This window comes from Triticum dicoccoides, chromosome 3A (assembly GCF_002162155.2).
Source record: "Triticum dicoccoides isolate Atlit2015 ecotype Zavitan chromosome 3A, WEW_v2.0, whole genome shotgun sequence".
Lineage (NCBI taxonomy): Eukaryota > Viridiplantae > Streptophyta > Magnoliopsida > Poales > Poaceae > Triticum > Triticum dicoccoides.
The window spans coordinates 250,356,224-250,377,835 of NC_041384.1; positions in this window are offsets into that span (position 1 = coordinate 250,356,224).

Genomic DNA, 21,612 nt, shown 5'->3' on the forward strand with positions numbered 1-21,612 from the left:
TAGTCCCAAAAATAATATAAAATAGCACATTAGTGCATATAAAACATCCAAAACAGATAATATAATAGAATGGAACAATAAAAAATTATAGATACGTTGGAGACGTATCAAGTCCTGCTGGGGCTCCGATGAGGTCGGGCACTATGGAGCGAGCGCGAGAGGTCTCCAGTCACCAATGGCGGCGAGCTAATAGGCGAGGAGGCGCTTGGGACTGCGGGCGATGAAGTAGGCACGAGGGTCTCGGGCACAGCGAGGCTGTGGCCTCGATACCAAACTAGATCGAGCATCGACTGGATGCGAGGTGGAGGGCGGCACTCGAGACTACTGCTGCTACTTGGGTGGCCGGCGGCCATCGGCGTGAGGTTGGGAATGGAGGAGCTCCTCTCCTCCGAATCAAACAAGCGGGGCTCTGGTTTGGTTGAGCCATTGAGGAAAACAACAGAGGTAGGTGGGTGGATCGAGAGGGATCCCGAGGAGGATTTGGAAGGTGGCGGCGGGCAACAAGTAGGATGAGACAACCCTCCTGAAGATTAGGGTTCCATCTGTATATATATAGCAGGTGGGATAGCTTTGGGGCTATTCAGACCCTCCTATCGTAATTGTATGGTCGAGAATAAATATGTTAGGAGATTTTAAGCAATAAATTGAAGATATTTTAAGGATGTTCGGGGATGATCCGGATTCATCGGTCACGGCTGCCAGGGTCGGGTTCGGGACAACTTTTGGCGCGCGCGAGGGGTTTGACAAAAGGCCATGGAGGCAAGGGGGTTTGATGGGCTCAAATAAGAGAGAGAGGAGAGTGGTCCGGTTGATCCGAGAGAAGGTCAACGGAGATAAGGAAGAAGCGGCGACTACGAGCGGATGCATGTTCTATGAAAACATGTGATTGAAATGCTCATCATGCCATGATGAAATGCAACAAACAAATAAAACACACGGTGATAATGAAAAACATGGAAGGCGTTTGGAGCGTCGGTCTTGGGCTATCACAACACTTCCCCACTAATAAGAGATCTCGCCCCGTGATCTAGGGATGAAAAACGGAGAGAAGAGGTAATGCTAAGTTGCTTCTTTGACAAACAAGTGAGACCAAAGAACCTTGAGAGGTTGAAAAAGGACTTGAAGAACGACATGACGAAGATGAACAAAGTTGAAAGCCTTTTGGTAGAGAATAGAATCAAGGAACACAAGGTGAACATTGAAGGTTGCAAAGACATGAACCAAGAGTTCAATGAACAAGATGGAATTTGGAACCACTCTAGTAGAAACGAGAAAAACAGAGAATGAGAAGAAAGAATTTGGATAGCACTCCAGTTGAAAAGAGGAGAAAGGAATAGAACATGAACTTGACAAGATGGGATGATAATTAACAAGAGCAATAACACAATGCCTCCAGAAGAAAGAATAAAAGTTAGATGGTTGGGAGAAAAGAACAAAGAAGAAAATGACAACTTCTACCACAATTGAATTAGAAAAGCATCCTTACAAAGAAGGATTGAACGAAGTTGTTGGAAAATCAACATCAAAAGCGTAAGGTTGTTGTGGGCTTATGAAAATCATCTCAAAACTTGAGGTGAAATTCTACCACTGATGGAAAAAATTGATTTGATTGAGAGCAAGAAAGATATGAAATACTTATTCCATCAAGATGATAAAGAGATAACTTGTACATTGATAAGCACCACAATAGGAACATTCCCAAAGGCTTTAGGTGAAATCTATACCAAGATAACCTCCAATGAAGAATTTATGATGGGTTGAAACAACTCATGAACGAAGACAAAACAATGGTTTTAAAACATCTCATTCTTGACGACTTGTGAATTATGAAACACGAAGAGAAATTGTCAAGGATGGCATAACACCACCTCAAATGATAAGGTAGAAAGAATTGCACTTGGGATGCAAGATGAAGAATGCTTGAGCTCCAACAAGAATCTTGGAGAACACTTCGATAATGAATTAAATCCTTGATGAACCACCATGAAGAAACTCTTGAAGAACTCCGGATAGATAACAAGATGGTCACAAAGAAAGGAAGTTTGAAAAGAATAAGATGAATCCTTGCAATGATTGATATGGATTTTCGTGATGAGATACTTGAGAAGACCTAGAACTCCCGAAAAGAAAAGATGAACAACTTAGGCCCGAGAAATTGATATCATGAACGAACTCCGAAAGAAGGAATTAGTCACTTGGATGAATGAATAATAAGAATTATTTTATGCATTTACTTCATCAATTTAAATTGATGACAAGCAACAGATTTGGCATACTACTTATTCTCATTGAAAAAGGATTGGTTTAGCGCAAACTTGGGAAGGTTATCAATGAATCACTGGTAGGATTTTGGAAGAAAGAATGAATTGATCCGATAGCATTGGAGAGGAATCTTGAACGAACCATTGTAACAATTGAAAATGATTGAGGAGAAGAGATCGAATCGCCAGAGATCAAAGAGATCACAAGCTTACTGGAGAATACTAGAACGAAGCACGAGAAGAATTGACGAATGAGAGCTGAAAGTTGAGAATGAAGAATTCTGAAATGATGGCCTTCGGAGGAATAAAATGGAAACAACTCATGAAATGCTTCATATGGGTATGAAAATAATTCTCAGAATCGAAAATAATTATGAGGATGGCATGAAGCTAAAACCACGAACCATCAAGAGAAAGTACCAAGATTTAAGAGAAACTCTTATTCGGTCTTCAACATTGAGAAAGACGACGAGGAACACCACCAAATTACTTGAGACACTCCGGAATGATGAAAAGATGAAGATCGGGATCAAGATGAAAGGAATTAAAGGAAAACTCAAAGAAGACATTTGACTAATGACAATTCATTCTTAAATCAAACTTTGAATAATTTGAGAATCGCTCTGGATAAATTAGAAGAGTCAGGTAAGATCCTGGGAAAAGACTTGTGGGTTATGGTCCCACTCGAAAAAAACAGCATTGAACAATTTTTCAAAGAGAGATCACACCGGTTGAATTAAATAGCTTGAATGAGGTAACAACCTCAAAATAGATTGAACAGAATAAGAATGGAAACACAAGACTTCTGAGATATATTTGGCACTCCTCGTATGAATATCGCGAGGTTAATGATCAAGAGATGCTTGTATAAGAACTTCCAACATGGGAAAGCACGTAGCCAATAGAGAAGGGAAAAGATTAACATCAAAATCTTGAATTCACCGGAGAAGAAAACAAAAACGAAGAATGATGAACTATACGAGAATCCACCGATTGAAGCAATGGAGGAAAATAATGAAGAGACTTCACATCAATAAAATGGATACTTGATTTGAGAATTTTGACTTCTTGAATAAGAAGGGTGGGAGGGTGGGAAAAATAAAGACAACTTGGGATGGATGAAAGACACCGTTGAGAAAAACTGATAATTGATCTTGCAAATGGGGAAAAGGTTAGGATCATCTTGAAGAGAAGTGCACCGGTTGGAAAAGAATTGATATGACAATCTCGATGATCCAGAAGTGTTAGCACTCCCATAAAAATATGAGAACACTACTCAGAAAAAGGTATGGAATCAACACTTGACATTGAAGCAACTCGAACACCACAACTCGAAACAAAACAAAGGATTTGGCTTGCAGAATAAGCCGAAAACAAATACATATGATAGATATTTACCCAATCCCATAGCATGCATCAATTGGAAGGATATTCTAGGTAACTACTTGAATTCCCACCTAAAAACTCACAAAATTTTTGGTTATGAAATCTGGTACAACAAGTACAAGGAGCAAAATATCATCACACAACTCCTAGCAGAATTCTACACTCCAAATGTATTGCCTCCATCAATACATAACCAAGAACCTTGGGAACTGTGTACCTCAGACCTTCAAAAGACAGCAGTTATACTAGCGGTGGCAATACATCTGATAGCTCTCCCCAGTACTGGGTGGCGCCAAACTACTCTCACCACAAAGAGTATAGAAGTGTTTTCGATGCCGGCATCCTCTAGTACTCTGAAACTGAAATGATAAGAACTATGATGAAAACACCTTGGAGATCAACTCCCCGGGACACTGCCAAAACCCCTAAATAACAGGAGGCACCAAGAACAGAGTTCCCGTCATAATGATCTCACAACAATTCTAACAATACTCGCGTGATCCTAAAAAAATTGAGTGGGAAGAGTAATGGAATCAAAACACCTATGTCATAATTCCTCACCAGAGCGACGAAGGTGATAAGGAGTAAATAGAATTCCTACTCTCTGATATATAACTAGACTAAAAATAGTTTTTTTCTAGACTCGACAACGGCAACGGTTCGATGAATCAAGGTGGCTCCTGTGGTCGGTAAGGTTCTGATACCAACTTCTAGTGCCCAAGATGTGATTCTATCCCAATCACGTGATGAATTCATGATTGGGGCACAATCGCATTTCGAGCGCGTAGCAAGGTGGATATCATTACAACATACCATGTACTTAATAGATGAGAATACAAGATAAAGGCTTACACTCGCCACAAGCTACAACATGAATACATCAATACATAGCAATCATGATCCAGAAGAGCAGGATCCGACTACAGATGAAGGCAAACAAAAAAAGGAATGACATTCACCCTGCTAATCCTAGGCTCCCGACCCAGAACCTATCCCTTGGTCAAAGAAGAAGAAGAAGAAGAAGAAGAACTCCAAACAAGCAAGCATCGCTCTAACATTAGAGCATCGCATTACCTGCACCTGCAACTATTGTTGTAATAATCTGTGAGCCACAAGGACTCAGCAATCCCATTACCATGGGTATCAAGACTAACAAAGCTTAATGGGTATGGAATGGATAAGTGGTGATATTACAGCAGCACTAAGCATTGTATGGTGGCTAGCTTACGAGTACAAGAATAAGAAGAGAAACTACGCATAACGGTCGCAACTAGTAATGATCAAGAAGTGATCCTGAACTACTTACGAGTCAAACATAACCCCACCATGTTCTCTTCCTAAACTCCCTCTAAAAAAGAGACGGTCACGATTACACCCGCGGTTGGTGTATTTTAATTCGGGTTTAGTGTCAAGTTCTCTACAATCGGAAATTATAAATTTCCAATCTGCCACATAACCGCAGGCACGGCTCTCGAAAAGATTAAACCCTACACCAGTGTCCCAAATTAGTCCATTATAAACTATCATGATCTGTGAAGGAAAATCTCCATCCCGGGACAACCCGATCAAACTCAGAATCCCGGTGCACAAGACATTTCCACAACGGTAAAACAAAACCAACAAGACCTCCCGATGTGCCGACACCCCGATAGGAGCCACGCGTATTTTGTCTCAGGCCACGATCGGATGGGACATCCTATGAGTAAAGCCAATCCTCGAATTTTCCTGTGGTGGCCCCGCAGTCTACCCGGTTTGGACCAACACTCATGAGGAGCACTGGCCTGGGTTATTGATTAAGAGTCCTCGGGTCCTAGCCAGTTGATACGTCCATTTTGCATCATGCTTTTATATTGATATTTATTGCATTATGGGCTGTTATTACACATTATGGTACAATACTTATGCCTTTTCTCCCTTATTTTACAAGGTTTAATGAGAGGGAGAATGTCGGCAGCTGGAATTCTAGACTAGAAAAGGAGCAAATTTGAGAGACCTATTATGCACAACTCCAATAGTCCTGAAACTTCATGGAGAACTATTTTGGAATATATAAAAAGCACCTGAGTGGACCCACCAGGCAGACACAAGGGTGGGGGGGTGCGCCCTACCCCCCTGGGAGCGCCCCCTGCCTTGCCGCCTACAAGGCAGGCTGTCGGTGCCCATCTTCTACTATATGAATGGTTTTTACCTGGAAAAAATCAAGAGGAAGCTTTCGGGATGAAGCGCCACCGTCTCGAGGCGGAACTTGGGCATAACCAATCTAGGGCTCCCGTGGATCGGAGCTGTTCTGCCGGGGAAACATCTCTTCCGGAGGGGGAAATCATCCTTATCATCATCATCATAGATCCTCTCATCGAGAGGGGGTCAATCTCCATCAATATCTTCACCAGCACCATCTCCTCTCAAACTCTAGTTCATCTCTTGTATCCGATCTTTGTCTCAAAACCTCAGATTGGTACATGTGGGTTGCTAGCAGTGTTGATTACTCCTTGTAGTTGATGCTAGTTGGTTTATTAGGTGGAAGATCATATGTTCAGATACTTAATGATAATTATTACTCCTCTGATTATGAACATGCATTTGCTTTATGAGTAGTTATGTTTGTTCCTGAGAACATGGAGAAGTCTTGTTATAAGTAATCATGTGAATTTGGTATTCGTTTGATATTTTGATGAGATGTATGTTGTCTCCCCTCTAGTGGTGTTATGTGAACGTCGACTACATGAGACTTCACCATTGTTTGGGCCTAGGGGAAGGCATTGGGAAGTAATAAGTAGACGATGGGTTGCTAGAGTGACAGAAGCTTAAAACCCTAGTTTATGCGTTGCTTCATAAGGGGCTGATTTGGATCCATATGTTTCATGCTATGGTTAGGTTTATCTTAATTATTCTTTCGTAGTTGCAGATGCTTGCGAGAGGGATTAATCATAACTGGGAGGCTTGTCCAAGAAAGGACAGCACCCAAGCACCAGTCCACCCACATATCAAAATTTCAAAGTAACGAGCGCGAATATTATGAGCATGATGAAAACTAGCTTGACATTAATTCCCATGTGTCCTCGGGAGCGCTTTGCTTTGTATAAGAGTTTGTCCGGGCTTGTTGAGGGAGTCCTGGATTAGGGGGTGTTCAGGTAGCCGGACTATACCTTCAGCCGGACTCCCGGACTATGAAGATACAAGATTGAAGACTTCGTCCCGTGTCCGGATGGGACTTTCCTTGGCGTGGAAGGCAAGCTTGGCGATGCGGATATTCAAGATCTCCTACCATTGTAACCGACTCTATGTAACCCTAACCCTATCCGGTGTCTATATAACCGGAGGGTTGTAGTCCGTAGGCAATCAACTCCATATACGACAATCATACCATAGGCAATCTTCTAGGGTTTAGCCTCCTTGATCTCGTGGTAGATCTACTCTTGTACTACCCATATCATCAATATTAATCAAGTAGGAAGTAGGGTTTTACCTCCATCAAGAGGGCCCGAACCTGGGTAAAACATCGTGTTCCCTGCCTCCTGTTACCATCCGGCCTAGACGCATAGTTCGGGACCCCCTACCCGAGATTCGCCGGTTTTGACACCGACATTGGTGCTTTCATTGAGAGTTCCTCTGTGTCGTCACAATCACGAAGGATGCCTCCTCCCGTCTTTAAAGACGGCGCCGCTGCTAAGGGAGCCTTGGCTATCGGCCAAACCCTCCGGCTAGGTGGTTTCCTCATGACCGCATGTTCGGCTGTTGCGCCGACGGTGACCTCTCGGGTCATCAAAAGCAACCTACACGTCAGCTCGGAGCTCGTCGAGCAGCTAGATACAATGGAGCTCTCTTCCGTAAACAAGCTCTTGGATCGCATCCAGGTTGGGCTTAAACCCGATCTAAGAGAAATTAACTCTTCCCAAGTCACCCATCATGTTGCCGTGGTAGAGACACAGTGCGGCGACCCCTCATCTATTTTAAGGACTAGCTACGTCCGAATTCCCGACCCCTCCAACCCAAATACCCGCGGAGGGGGAGATGTAACTCAAGACCTGAGCTTAGGATCAGGCAACGGGCCAGATTCACTGGACAACATCCAAGAATCTGAACTTCAAAGTTCGGAAACTCTTCGGCCTCCGAATCTTGGATTGGGTGAGGTTTCAGATTCAACGACACCCGCCCACCCGATCATAAGCGATCTCTCCCAAATCAGGCAGAGGCCCGAGGAAACAGTACATCATTACTAGGCCAGATTCCTCCTGGTTATGAACAGGATAAAGGATTACCGCGAGGAAGATGCAATCTCAATTTTCTGCAGTAATTGCACGGACAAGGGAATCCTTAACGCCGTAAGTCGTCGTGATATCACACGCTTCGCTGACTTGGCGTCCATAGTACAAAAATACTGTGCGATGGAAAGCGCCTGGAAAACCGAAATAAATTTTTGGGATAATCCGGCCTTGAATAGTAATCCCGTCCGAACTAAGAGGGTGCATTATCACAGGACACCCGGGATAAACACCAAAAAGACAAAACCCTCTACAGGGCATGGAACCGTACTAGAAAGATGGCTTGATGGACCCTGTAGAATTCATAGTACAGAGGACGCCACACCAACTCACAGCCTTAGAGCATGTTGGATACTCCGGCAGGTGGCCAAAATTGGCGAGGACCTCTTAATTCCGGAGGCCGCAGAAAGCCAGCCCAAGGACACCAGTACCGTTCTCACAGTCTTCGAGACTTTCGCATCAAACAATGTGCGAAAAAGAACACTCCGCAGCCTCGCCGAAGTCTATCAAGTTGCAACAATAAATCCATGGAGCGACACTGCCATTACCTTCAACGCAAGTGATGAACCTAGATTCCGAACAGCCCGAGCACCAGCCGCATTGGTCCTCAGTCCCATAGTGGACGACTTTCGCCTCACCAAGGTGCTCATGGATGGAGGCAGCGGGCTGAACCTCATTTATGAGGAAACCCTTCAAAAAATGGAAATAGACTCGAACCGCATCAAGCGAAGCAGCACAACCTTTAGAGGAATAATCCCCAGCCGGGAAGCGCGCTGCACAGGAAAAATCACACTAGATGTGGTGTTCGGCACGCCGGATAATTACAGGTCCGAAGAAGTCACGTTTCCGGTGGCCCCGTTCAAAAGCAGATATCACGCTTTACTAGGGCGGGAAGCATTCACAATCTTCCAAGCAATACCCTATTACGGGTACATGAAGCTTAAGATGCCCGGGCCGAACGGAATTATCACTCTAGCTAGTGATCCGGACATAGCACTCCGCGCTGAAAACAAGACTGCCGCATTAGCCCTTGAGGCACTATCCGAAGCCTTAGCGGCCGAGGAACTGACTGCGCTGCGCTCCACGGTTAACATGGATGATGTGATACTCGACAAGAGATCCAAATCCACATCCTTCAAGCCAGCTGACGAAATAGTCAAATTCCAGGTCCATCCAACGGACCCCAATAAAACAGCTTCCATCGGGGCACGACTGAACCCTGATGTAGACGCCGCACTGCGAGAGTTCCTACGAGAGAACTGGGACATTTTCGCCTGGCGCCCTTCAGACATGCCAGGGATCCCACGCAGGCTGGCCGAACACAGCTTAAATATCCTAAAAGGATTCAAACCTGTCAAACAAGCCCTTCGGCGTTTTTCCGAACCCAAGAGACAGGCTATGGGAGAGGAGCTAGCCAAGCTATTGGAGGCCAGATTCATTAGAGACATAAAACATCCGGACTAGCTAGCAAACCTGGTGATGGTACCAAAGAAGGACAAATCCTGGCGCCTGTGTGTCGATTTTAAAGACCTTAACAAGGCTTGCCCAAAGGATCCCTTCCCCCTCCCCCGTATCGATCAAATTATCGATGCCACCGCAGGACACGACTCGTTGTGTTTCCTCGATGCATACTCCGGTTACCATCAAATCAAGATGGCAGAATCAGACCAAGCTGCAACAGCATTCATCACACCATACGGCCCATTCTGCTTCAACACAATGCCCTTCGGGCTGAAAAACGCCGGCACAACATATTAGCGCATGATCCAGACATGTCTGGCAAACCAGATCGGCAAAACAGTGGAGGCGTATGTGGATGATGTGGTCGTCAAATCAATACATGTCGAATCTCTAGTAGACGACTTGAGGCTTGCATTCGATACCCTCCAAAAATATGACATCAAGCTCAACCCGGAAAAATGCGTCTTCGGCGTTCCAGCCAGAAAGCTCTTGGGCTTCATTGTATCCGGTAGAGGAATTGAAGCAAATCCAGCCAAGATCCGAGCTTTGTCACAATTGGATATCCCAAAGGACCTCAAACAAATACAAAAATTAACCGGATGTGTGGCGGCTTTAAGCCGCTTCATCTCCCGCTTGGGAGAAAAGGCACTACCCCTCTATCGCCTCCTTCGGTGCACCGAACACTTCGAGTGGACGGATGCCGCCACGGCCGGACTTGATGAAATAAAAGCCATATTGGCAACAAACCCAGTCCTGGCCGCACCAAACACCGGCGAACCAATGTTATTGTACATTGCAGCAACACATCAAGTTGTCAGCGCAGTGCTCGTTGTCGAGCGGGAAATGGATGGACACAAATTCCCCCTTCAAAGGCCGGTCTACTACGTATACACTATCCTCACTCCATGCAAATCACGGTACCCGCATTATCAAAAGATTGCATACGCGGTATTCATGGCATCCCGGAAGCTACGACACTACTTTCAAGAGTGTTCCATAACAGTAGCCTCGGAAGTACCACTCAACGATATTATCAACAACCGCGATGCAACGGGCTGGATTGCAAAATGGGCCATCGAGCTTCTCCCGTTCGATATAACCTATAAGCCACGGCGAGCTATTAAATCGCAAGTTTTGGCCGACTTCGTCGCAGAATGGACGGAGGCCGAGCTCCCTAAAGAGTACGGCACATATTCAAACTGGATTATGCATTTCGACGGCTCCAAAATGTTGGCCGGACTGGGGGTTGGCGTCGTCCTGACGTCCCCCACAGGAGACACAGTCCAATATGTGCTCCAGATCATGTACACGGATTCCAACAATGCAGCCGAATATGAGGCCCTCCTACATGGTCTCCGGATAGCAGTATCCATGGGTATCCAGCGCCTAGAGGTACGCGGGGATTCAAACCTCGCGATATCCCAAATAAATGGAGACTTCGACGCCAAGGACCCAAAAATGGCAGCTTAGCGCAACGTCGTCCTAAAAATGTCAGCTCGGTTCGAAGGGCTGGAGTTTCACCATATAGCCCGAGAAAACAATCAAGCAGCGGACGTCCTGGCACGCATCGGAGCAAAACGCGATGCAGTCCCCCCAACATACTTTTGGAAAGATTGTTCAAGCCATCCGTAGCATGGGAGGGGGAACCCGCAAATAACAGCCTGGACCCAGCCGCACCACTCGACGCCGAACAATCTGACACAATTGGAGGCTCTACCAATGAAATTACACCTTCCGCCCACGTAATATTGGCGGTTATCGCCCCGTGGACAGAACCATTCCTAGCGTACCTTACTAGGCAGGAACTCCTGGAGGACCAAAATGAGGCCCGCTGCATAGTGCGGCGATCTAAAGCCTATAGAGTCCATGAGGGAGAGCTTTATAAGAAAAGCACTACCGGAATCCTTCAAAGGTGCATCTCCGAAGAGGAAGGGCGGAACCTTCTGGCTGAAATTCATGCCGAACTCGGTGGTCACCACGCCGCTGCTCGGTCCCTTATTAGCAAGGCTTTCTGTACAGGCTTTTATTGGCCGACGGCCCGGGCAGACGCTCAGGACCTAGTCCAACGATGCGCAGGTTGCCAACTTTTTGCCAACCAAAGCCATATGCCACCCACCGCACTCCAAACTATACCCATCACCTGGCCTTTTGCGGTCTGGGGGCTTGACATGGTCGGACCCCTTAAAGGTGGGACTGATAGGAAAAAATACTTACTGGTCACGATGGATAAATTCACCAAATGGATAGAAGCCAAGCCTGTTAAAACGGCCGAATCCGGACCTGTAATAGACTTCATATCCGGGGTTGTCCACCGTTATGGTGTCCCCCACAGCATGATAACCGATAACGGTACAAACTTTACCGCCGACGAGGTAAAACTCTGGTGCAAAAACATGGGCATCAAGCTCGATTATGCTTCCGTCTATCACCCACAAACCAACGGCCAGGTCGAACATGCAAATGGTCTTATCATGAGCGGCATTAAACCCAGACTGCTGCGGTCCCTCAAGGAATCTAACACGCACTGGGTAGAGGAGCTCGACTCCGTGCTATGGGGGCTGCGGACCACGCCAAATCGCACCACCGGATACACACCTTTTTTATGGTGTACGGCGCAGAGGCAGTTCTGCCCTGCGACATAATTCATGACTCACCTAGAGTGCGCATGTACGAAGAAAGAGAATCCAGGCTCGATTGGCAGGACAGCTTGGAGGCCTTGGAGGAGGAGCGTGACGTGGCAAAAGCCCGTTCCGCATTTTATCAACAGCAGGCCCGAAGATATCAAAGCAGAGAAGTACGGGCCAAAAATTACAATGTTGGCGAACTAGTTCTATGCCTGCCGGATAAGAAAAAGGACAAACTCAAGCCCAAGTGGGAAGGTCCATTCATAATCGACCAAGTCCTTACTGGTGGGGCGTACCGCCTGCGAGATGCGTCGGATAACCGACTCGAGCCGAACCCGTGGAACGCCACCCGTCTCCGAAGATTCTATGCCTAGCGCCGGACTCTGTGTTCGTATCCTTCCTCTGTCCATTTTTTGCATTTTTTCTGTCTTACATTTCTCTCCTTCCCCTCTTTTCTTTTATAGCCCTTAAAGGCTCATCTAGTGACGCGCCACTCGCGCTCATTAAACCCGGGGGCTTCTTTAACAGAAGCTTATTTATACGGGCTTCACGCCCAACACATGCGTCAAACTTCCGCATGTACCCTTTTTATTCACCATTATATGCATCGATATGACTTAAGTTTTGGCCAAGCTGGGTTGCCTGGCTCCTGTGCTTACCCCTACGTTCCCGATTGTTCGGCTAGGCGGTAAAGGGAGCACCTCTGCGATTGTTACTGCCGGGTCAGCCGGATGTGTACCTCAGACTGGGTGAAGCCGAAAGCTAGTGTTCTTAAGGGAATATTCGGTCGGTGAAATAAAAGATGATCTTTTTACTCATTTTATGCGCCCACAGATGCTTTTTTTTTCTGCGTCTCTTCACGCAGTCCGGACATGCACCTTAGGGCATGCCTCCCAGCGAAAGGAACCCTTAACGGAACTATTCTCTCTGGAAGATGTTTCTTACTAACCATGTAATATAACATAACTAGTTGGGCACTTGTCTGATAAAGCACTGATGACCCCTACGCCTGGTCTCCACGCATACCCCGGTTCTTATATAACCGCTAGGGTATTCGGACACACTCCGGACCGTCAGGTCCCGAGGTTGAAGCGAAAAGGTCGGCAACGACAAATGATCTACAATCCGGCTAGAAGGCATTACACATGTCAATTCAAAATTACATAGTCATTCTGACTGATTGTATTCCTCTTCTATACCATCTAACAGGCTGTCTAACTTACAGTCCTACTGGGAATACTTCGCGGCCAACTCTACTTGGCCGTATACTAAGCTTACAGGGATCTCCTTCACGTCAGGCCCCACTGGTCCGACCTCGGCCATGTGGTTTGGATCAGACTTCGTAAAACGGGTCTTCACCATGGCCCAGGCCTCCCTAGCGCCTTGTCGGCAGGCCGATATCTTCCACAATGGGAAGCGCCGCCGAGCTCCCTTCAGCTTCTCCACAAGCTCTCCAAGGCCCTCGGGCACGGAGTGGGCAGGCCATAAGGCTTGGGCAATACCCCGCATCGCCTGCCGAATTCGCTCGTGCAGTTGCAAGAGTTCGGGAAGAAGATCACGCGTAGAACCGGGCATCTCCTCTGCAGGACGACCTGTGAGCATACCTACAGACATTACTCTGTTAGTCGACTTCCTCGCCGAACTATTTTTTCAAAGTTCGTTCAAGCACTTACTAAAAATGCCGCGTCGAAGCCGTTGATTCTCCTTCGTGGAATCCGACAGCTGGCCACGAACATCTTTAAGTTCGACGTCCAGCTTGGTGTTGGCATCCTGAAGATCGTTCTTCTCTCACCTCACCTTTGTCAACATACTCTCACCGGCCTTTAGCCGGCGTAAGAGTTGTTGCTTGTCCGGATTGAGCCCGGCGCCATATGCAAAATGATTTTTCAGATTTGCACCCACACCGCACAATACTTGTCACATCCCTAGCTTCAGGCATTGCTCTGTTAGCTTCATGTGTGCATCATGTCTATATTTTTGAAACTTGAATTGAGGAATATTGGAAGCCTCAAAACCCTAAATAAAAGAGGGGCAAAAACCCTAGAAATCTCATTCATTGCTCAAAAAGGGCTCTTCATAAATGTTTGATAATTTTGGTAAGGGTTCTGGTCCCAACCAAAATATTGAACATTTTTAAGGATTTATTTTTGGGACTTTGAATTTAAATCTTTAGCTATTTGAATTTGAATTATATTCATATAATTAGAATATAATTTAAATACCCCTGAAATATTTTATAAGCTTTTGGAAAAGTCCATCTAGCACTATAAAATATTCAGAGGAGTTTTTGGCATTGTTTGAATTAGTTTTAAAATTCAAAACAGTGGCAAAATAAATTAAATAAAACAAAAACAGAAGAAAAATATAAAACAGAATAGGAATAAAAGAGAGAGAGAGAAGGAAGTACTTGGCCTCACCCGTGCAGCCCAGCTGGCCCAGCTCCCCCACCTGGCCGGCCCAGCCCACCTCCTCCCCTTTGTCTTCTTCCTCCCCTCGCACCGAAGCAGCTCGGTGGCGAGCGCCGATGCCGCCTCGGCCACCTCCTGCCTCCCTGCTTGCCTCCGCTACTCCCTGGAGATGCCACGCGGCTCCCTCAGGCCTCTCTCAACTCCCTCCCGTGCTCATCCCCTTCTCCTGCTCTCCCTCTCGCTCCGCACCTCGGACCCGAACGGAGCCGTCGCCACCGACGCCGTTCGCCGCGGCCACCATCCCCCTCTCGCCTCCCCGACGCCTCCCAGAGCTCCGCAGTGCCTCCCTCGACCTCCTCGACGTCTCACTCGACCAGAAGGGCCCCGAGCAGCCGCCATCGTCATCATCCCCAAGCTTCGGCCCCGGCGCCGTTCTTCGTCGAATTCGGCCACTCCGGCGCGCCCCCGAGCTCGCTGACCCTCCCTGCACGATCCCCGTGAGTCCCTGCTTCGTTTCCCCCTAACCCCAAGTCCGATTTCGAGCTCTAGCCGCCCCCTCTACCGGAGCCGAGACGCTCCGCCGCACGGACTCGTCGCCGGTGAAGCCCCGGTGACCAAATGGCCCCGCGCGTGCGTCCGTTGCACTCGCAACGACCCGTGGAGCAACGCTAGCGTGGCAGCTAGCTTGTTTTGCAAGCCGCAACACTAACCCCGCACCCACCCGAGCTCCGGCCGCCGCCTCGGGCTCCATTCCGGCGAACCCCGGCCACCCCCGCACCTCCCGTTGGCCCCCCTAGATGCGCACGGGCACGGGCTACCTTCTGGTGCCCTTCGCGCGTCCAGCCGCCGCCCGTAGCGCAACCCCGGTGAACTTCCGCCGCGTTTCGGGTCGCCGCCGGCCGAACTCCGGTGGCCAGTGACGTGGCGCTGTCATTAGCCACTAATGACCACGCTAAACACCCCCCCACAGACACTGACAACGGGCCCCGTAGCGGGTCAAAGCCGAGTCAACGCGGGATTAGCCCCTGTGCCACTGACGTGTGGACCCCGCGTGTCAGATTTGACCTGGACCTGGTCGTTGACTCGCTGACGTCATGCTGGCGTCAGGCTGACGCAATTAAATCATTTCTGGATTTAATTTAATTCTGAAATTCCAGAAAATAGCTAAAACTTCTAAAATTCATAGAAAATTAACCGTAACTCCAAATTAAATAATATATATATGAAAAATTATCAGAAAAATTCAAGGAATCCATCTGTACCATTTTCATGCATGTTAGAACAACTTATCACTACTGTTTAGGGCAAATGAAGTGAAGGGCATTTAAATAATCACATATGGAGTTTGAATTTGAATCTTGTATTCAAACCAACTTCATTTAATCTGTTGCTAGTTGCATTAGCTCAAAACACATTCATCTTGCCATGTCATGATCATGCATCATATTGTGCATTGCATTGATTGTGTTCCCTTCTGTGTTGCCGGTATTTGTCCCCTCTCGATAGACGTGATACCGATGATGTGATCGTTGACACTGATGAAGACTCAATGTTATCTTCAGAAGTGTCAGGCAAGCAAAACCCCCTTGTTCATTCCGATAAAATCCCACTCTCTCGCTCCTGCTCTCTTTTACTGCATTAGGACAACAACGATTCATCTGTTACTTGCTGCGGTAGCTGAACCCCTTTATCCTCTGCATGACCTGTCATTGCCACAGTAAATAGATGAAACCCACTAGCATGAGTAGGAGTTGTTTGAGCCCTGATGTGCCTACTCATTCATGCTTGTTTGTCATGCCTGCTACTGCCTAGAGTTGAGTCAGGTCTGATTCATCCGGGATGAATCAGAGGTGTGTGAACATGTCCTACGGTGTGTGAGCTAAGCGTGTGAACACGATTTGGTAAAGGTAGCGGCGAGAGGCCATGTAGGAGTACATGGTGGGTTGTCTCATTGCAGTCGTCCTCAGGAACTGAGTTCTGTGTTTGTGATCCATGATTCAGCTACTACCACGCATTGGGCCCGAAACCAATGGACCCTCTCGGCTTCTTGATCACCCTTGTCCTCTGTCCAGGAGTTGCAAGTAGTTTCTGGTGTTTGTAGTATGCTGGAGGCCGTGCGCAGCGCTGACTGTAGGGGTGGGTTGTGATGCGGTAGGCACATGGCCTGGTAAACCGGGCGCCCGTTTGGTGTCACGGAACCCTGTTCACATCGTTTGGGGCTGTGAGCGAAACTCCGGCCGGATCTCCTCATGGATGGAACCCGAATAGGCGATAAACCTGGACTAGAGACTTGAGTGTTTAGGTAGGCCGTGGCCGACACCCACGTTGGGCTTCCGCTTGAAGGTTGCCGAGTACATGTCGTGTAAACGGCGGTAAGTGGTGAGAGCGTGTGTGAAGAAGTACACCCCTGCAGGGTTAATATGATCTATTCGAATAGCCGTGTCCACGGAAAAGGACTTCTGGGTTGCTTATATCAGTTCATAGACAAGTGAAAGTGGATACTCTAAAATACGCAAGATAAGCGTGAGTGCTATGGATGGCGTTCTCGTAGGGAGACGGGAGCGGATCCATAGTGGTGTATTGATATGGTGAATATGTGGACTCGTGTGCGCCACCTCAAAAGAGTCGCTTGCAGTCGTAGTTTAGGATAGCCACCGAGTCAAAGCTGGCTTGCTGCAGTTAAACCCCACCATCCCCTTTGTTGATAATGATGCATATGTAGATAGATCTGATGTAAGTCTTGCTGGGTACATTTGTACTCACGTTTGCCTATTTTATGTTTTTGCAGAGAGACTTCGGTCTCACTAGTAGTTTCGCGTGGACTTCGACGTTTAGCTTGATACCTCAGCTACGATCTTGTGCCCTCGGCAGGATCTGATAGATAGTCAGGCTTCTCAGCCTTTTTCATTTATAGATGTCTGTACTCAGACATGATAGCTTCCGCTTGTGCTTTGATTTGTATGCTCTGATTGTTGGGTCATGAGACCCATGGTTGTAATACCTCGCTCCTCGGAGCCTATTGATAAATTATTTGAGTCATAGAGTCATGTTGTGATGCCATGTTGTATTTGCACATATCGAGCATATTGTGTGTATGTTATTGAAATGCTTGGTATGTGTGGGATCTGACCATCTAGTTGTTTATCTTTAGTAGGCTCTCTTACGGGGAAATGTCTCCTAGTGTTTCACTGAGCCATGGTAGCTTGCTACTGCTCCGGAAGACTTAGGCTGGCCGGCATGTGTCCTTCTTCGTTCCTGTGTCTGTCCCTTCGGGGAAATGTCACGCTTTGAGTACCGGAGTCCTGTTAGCCCGCTACAGCCCGGTTCACCGGAGTCCTGCTAGCCCAGTGCTACAGCCTGGATTCACTCGCTGATGACCGACACGTTCGATGCTGGGTCATGGATGCCTGTCCCTGTAAGTCTGTGCCACTTTGGGTTTACGACTAGCCATGTCAGCCCCGGGCTCCTTATCATATGGATGCTAGCGACACTGTCATATACGTGTGCCAAAAGGCGCAAACGGTCCCGGGCAAAGGTAAGGCGACACCGTGGGAATACCGTGCGTGAGGCCGCAAAGTGATATGAGGTGTTACATGCTAGATCGATGTGGCATTGAGTCGGGGTCCTGACAGCGTTGGTATCAGAGCTTGACTGCCTGTAGGATTACCAAGCCAAACTGGTCGAAGTTGAGTCTAGAAATTCTTTAGTTATATAAGGGAATTGATTGTGGGAGGGAACGTAAGGCTCTTTTTACTCCTTGTACCTCATGGCCTTCTGATCTGAGTCATCATCTTCTCTTCTACGGGGATTAAGAACTAGGCTATCTCCTCTTTCTATCAGGATCACGTGTTACTAATCAGTGGACTTATAAGATTGTTGGATTTAAGCTTGAGTTCAGTTCCTACTACCTCCATATGTTAATTGTTGATCTCGAAACCTTGATATTGTGCTTCTGAGTGGTTATGCCACCATTTTTGTGAATGTCTCAAATCTTTTCTGAGCATTTACAGCCGTTATGCTGTCCGAGTCATCTCAGGTTTCTAAGTAGTCTGATGCATTTGCAAATCCTTTCTTCCCGTCTCAATGTTCCCATGGGCCAGATTAACCACACTAGTCAGTGAGTTGAGGTACTCCGTTACCTTGACATATATGTTGGAGATATTATTATGACCCTAGGTGTATTAGGGGATCATCTAGTAATTTAGCCATGATTTGTGTTCTCAGTGTGATGATTCTGGCCATCATTCTCGAAAGCATCCCGTGATGCTACTTAGTAGTAGGTATTCTACTCCTGGGTTCTGAACCCGAGATTCACTCTACCTACTTCATGTTGATAGTAATTGCTAGTTCCTTTAGTATATTAGTAACCTTTGCGATAGTCCTTGAAGTCCGTGGTATCTTCTTCTTCCAATTACCATGAACTACTTATGGCAGAAGTTCCTCGTTGAACTGAAATATCACAACAGGATTATCCTTGAGGAGTCCTCCATTCATAAATCGTGACTCTGCCAGTTCTACCTTTCTGCATGGGTTATCCGGAAGAAATATGTTGAACTTGGTTCGACATACTAATCTATGCATCCACAACTCAGAAAATTATATGTTCCTTTGAGTTGTTCTCTTTAGTTGCATTCTGACCCTCGTCTATCAATTGATAGTCAAGAGTATGCGTGCGTTCGTTTATCGATGCCTATTACTCTTGTGGTCCGTCAAGCCATTCTATCGCAGAATGACTAGGAGAAACAAACTCCAGTACCTCATCCATATTTAGGATTGGGTCAAAGTAGTTGTGTTCCGCAGATCAAGATACAATCCAGCTTCTGGTCTGCTCTACCCTGAAGTATTACCTTCTTTATGACAGGAATTTCATGAGAATTGCACCACCTTTTGTGAATTCTTGACATAGTGATACTTCACGCCATCCTTTTTCATTCCTCGGTTCCGTGTTGTTGCAGCCGGAGTGCCGACAAGTGAATCATGATGTGTGAAATCAATACTCCTAGCAACTCCGTTGCTTGGTAGTTAAATGGACAATAACGTCATCCTTAGCGAGTTGACTATTGAATCATCACCCTAAGGTTGATTGTGCTACCTAGTCCATTTTCCTGGTGCACTCCTCGATTGATGAGATAGGATTTGTTAAGTCCTCGCTCATTTGATCATATCATCTTGCCCTAAAAAGCAAGATTGTTCTCGAGCTTAGTAACATATCGGTGGTTCGTGATTTCCGAAGATCTTCTCGGAAGTATTACCAGGTTGTCACCTGACCGCTATGTTGAGCTCGTGATCAAGTTGGTTTCTTGTGAACCACCTTCTCTCCAAGAATCGGTGTTAGATATCCCTGAGCTAGTTGGTTAAGCTAGACAACAACTTGGAGAGTTGGAAGATAAAAGCTTGCCTGACTTAGTTCGTCCCAAAAGGATATTCTTGTGTAGTGTGTATTGAAGAAAGATGATATCTTCATCGATTGGTCCCTGTGATCAGTTGCTGGACCTATTGTCTTATCAATCCTTTGATTTGAGTGTGGGCTATCGTCAAATCAAGTCAGAACCAACGATGTTCGTAATGTTGTCTTCCTCGTGGTTGATCCCTCGAGCATACACCATTATATCTTTTGGTTCTGACCAATGCTATCACCGTGTTCACATGATGGTGGAAGTTCAGTGATATGGAAATTCCAATGAGTTGTTGTTGAGCCCATTGACAACATCCTTATCTCCTCCATGATGTTGTTGAACATTAAGTTAGTGTTGGAAACTTTTGAAAGCATTTTCTTCATGCTAGCTCATGAAGTACTTGTTTGATGAAAGGAGTGACTTCCTTTGATTCACGTGCATTTTGATGTAAGTTGCCGTCGTGAATTCGAGAAAGTTTGTTTTTGCTCTTTTGGAATCATCCCAAGTCGGTCATGCACGTGCGAAGAATTCTGTGGTCTGTTAGACTGATCATCTTCATTCCATACGTATATCCTAGCACACCAAGCCACTGATTGATTTGTTCAAGGAGAAGAAGTTCCTTCTTAAGAGTATACCTCATGCAAGGATTTTGATATCCTCGTTGATGGTTCCCCACCTGAACTCGGTAGTGTTTTATTATAAGACTACCACGTGGTCATGCTTGTCTGGGACAACGTGTTCACATGTTTGTAGCAGAACCAGCTCATGTTTTGGAGCTTACTATCGTAGTTCACTTCCCGAGTATCTCGCAACGTCACCTCGTCGATTTGTGTTGCAAACTTTCGTTTTCCTTCCTAGACTCGATGAGTCTGGAATATCCTGACACCAACCAGATCTGAATCTCAGGCAGTTATGATGGTTGGAACATTTCCCAAGAACTATAATATTGGTCCCTCGATAACCGGTAAAGTGGATGTCGTGGCCAGCACCACCCAGCCGAAAGACCTATTATTGTAGTATCTTGATTGAAGAAGTTGGCCACCTCCCCATAGGGATTTCGTAGGATTTACCTCCATAACTATTCCTTATGGATTCTATTGCTCCCGAAGTCCGACCTTTACTTGATGTTCTAGTTATCAAACCATATCTATGAATGGGTTACACTAGCACGTCAAGGAGAACATTAGAAGCGGAGTGCTAAATGGCTCTCGATCGATCATCCAGATTTTGTTCCTTGGCTTCGCTAAGGTGAAATCTGAGAAGGTATTATCTTCCTTTGCATCTGCATCCTCCATCACCATTCATCATGGTAGCAAGTTGTGTTGCCAGGATCCTTGACACGGATATTGGTAAAACCTTGATGATTATGGAAATGCTCAAGTTCTTGAGAGCACGCTCAAGCGCTAGGTGTTATCTTCGGCACTAACTGGGGATCCTCTCCGTTTCCTCGACATGCTATGACCTACTCAAACAGTGAATTCACTCTCTATTGTTGGGTTCTTCCCCAGTTACCAGAATCATTCCCAGCATTTGCATTTTGTTCCCAGCTTGCACCACCAATGTGCCATTCTACCATGGGTCTCTTCCATTCCCGGTGATAAGCAAGTTCATCCATTACGTTGTCTTCAACAAGGTAATCCACATCATCCAAGTCCGAGTATGCCATTCTACCGACCCCCTCCAAATGATCGCTTGTGATTGCCTTAGGCTGGTATAAAGAGTTTCAATGATCTTTGAATCAAAAGTAATTCTTTTTGCCACTTAAGGGGATATTTCTATGAGTCACCTTCCCTAAGGTGCATCGTTATGGTATC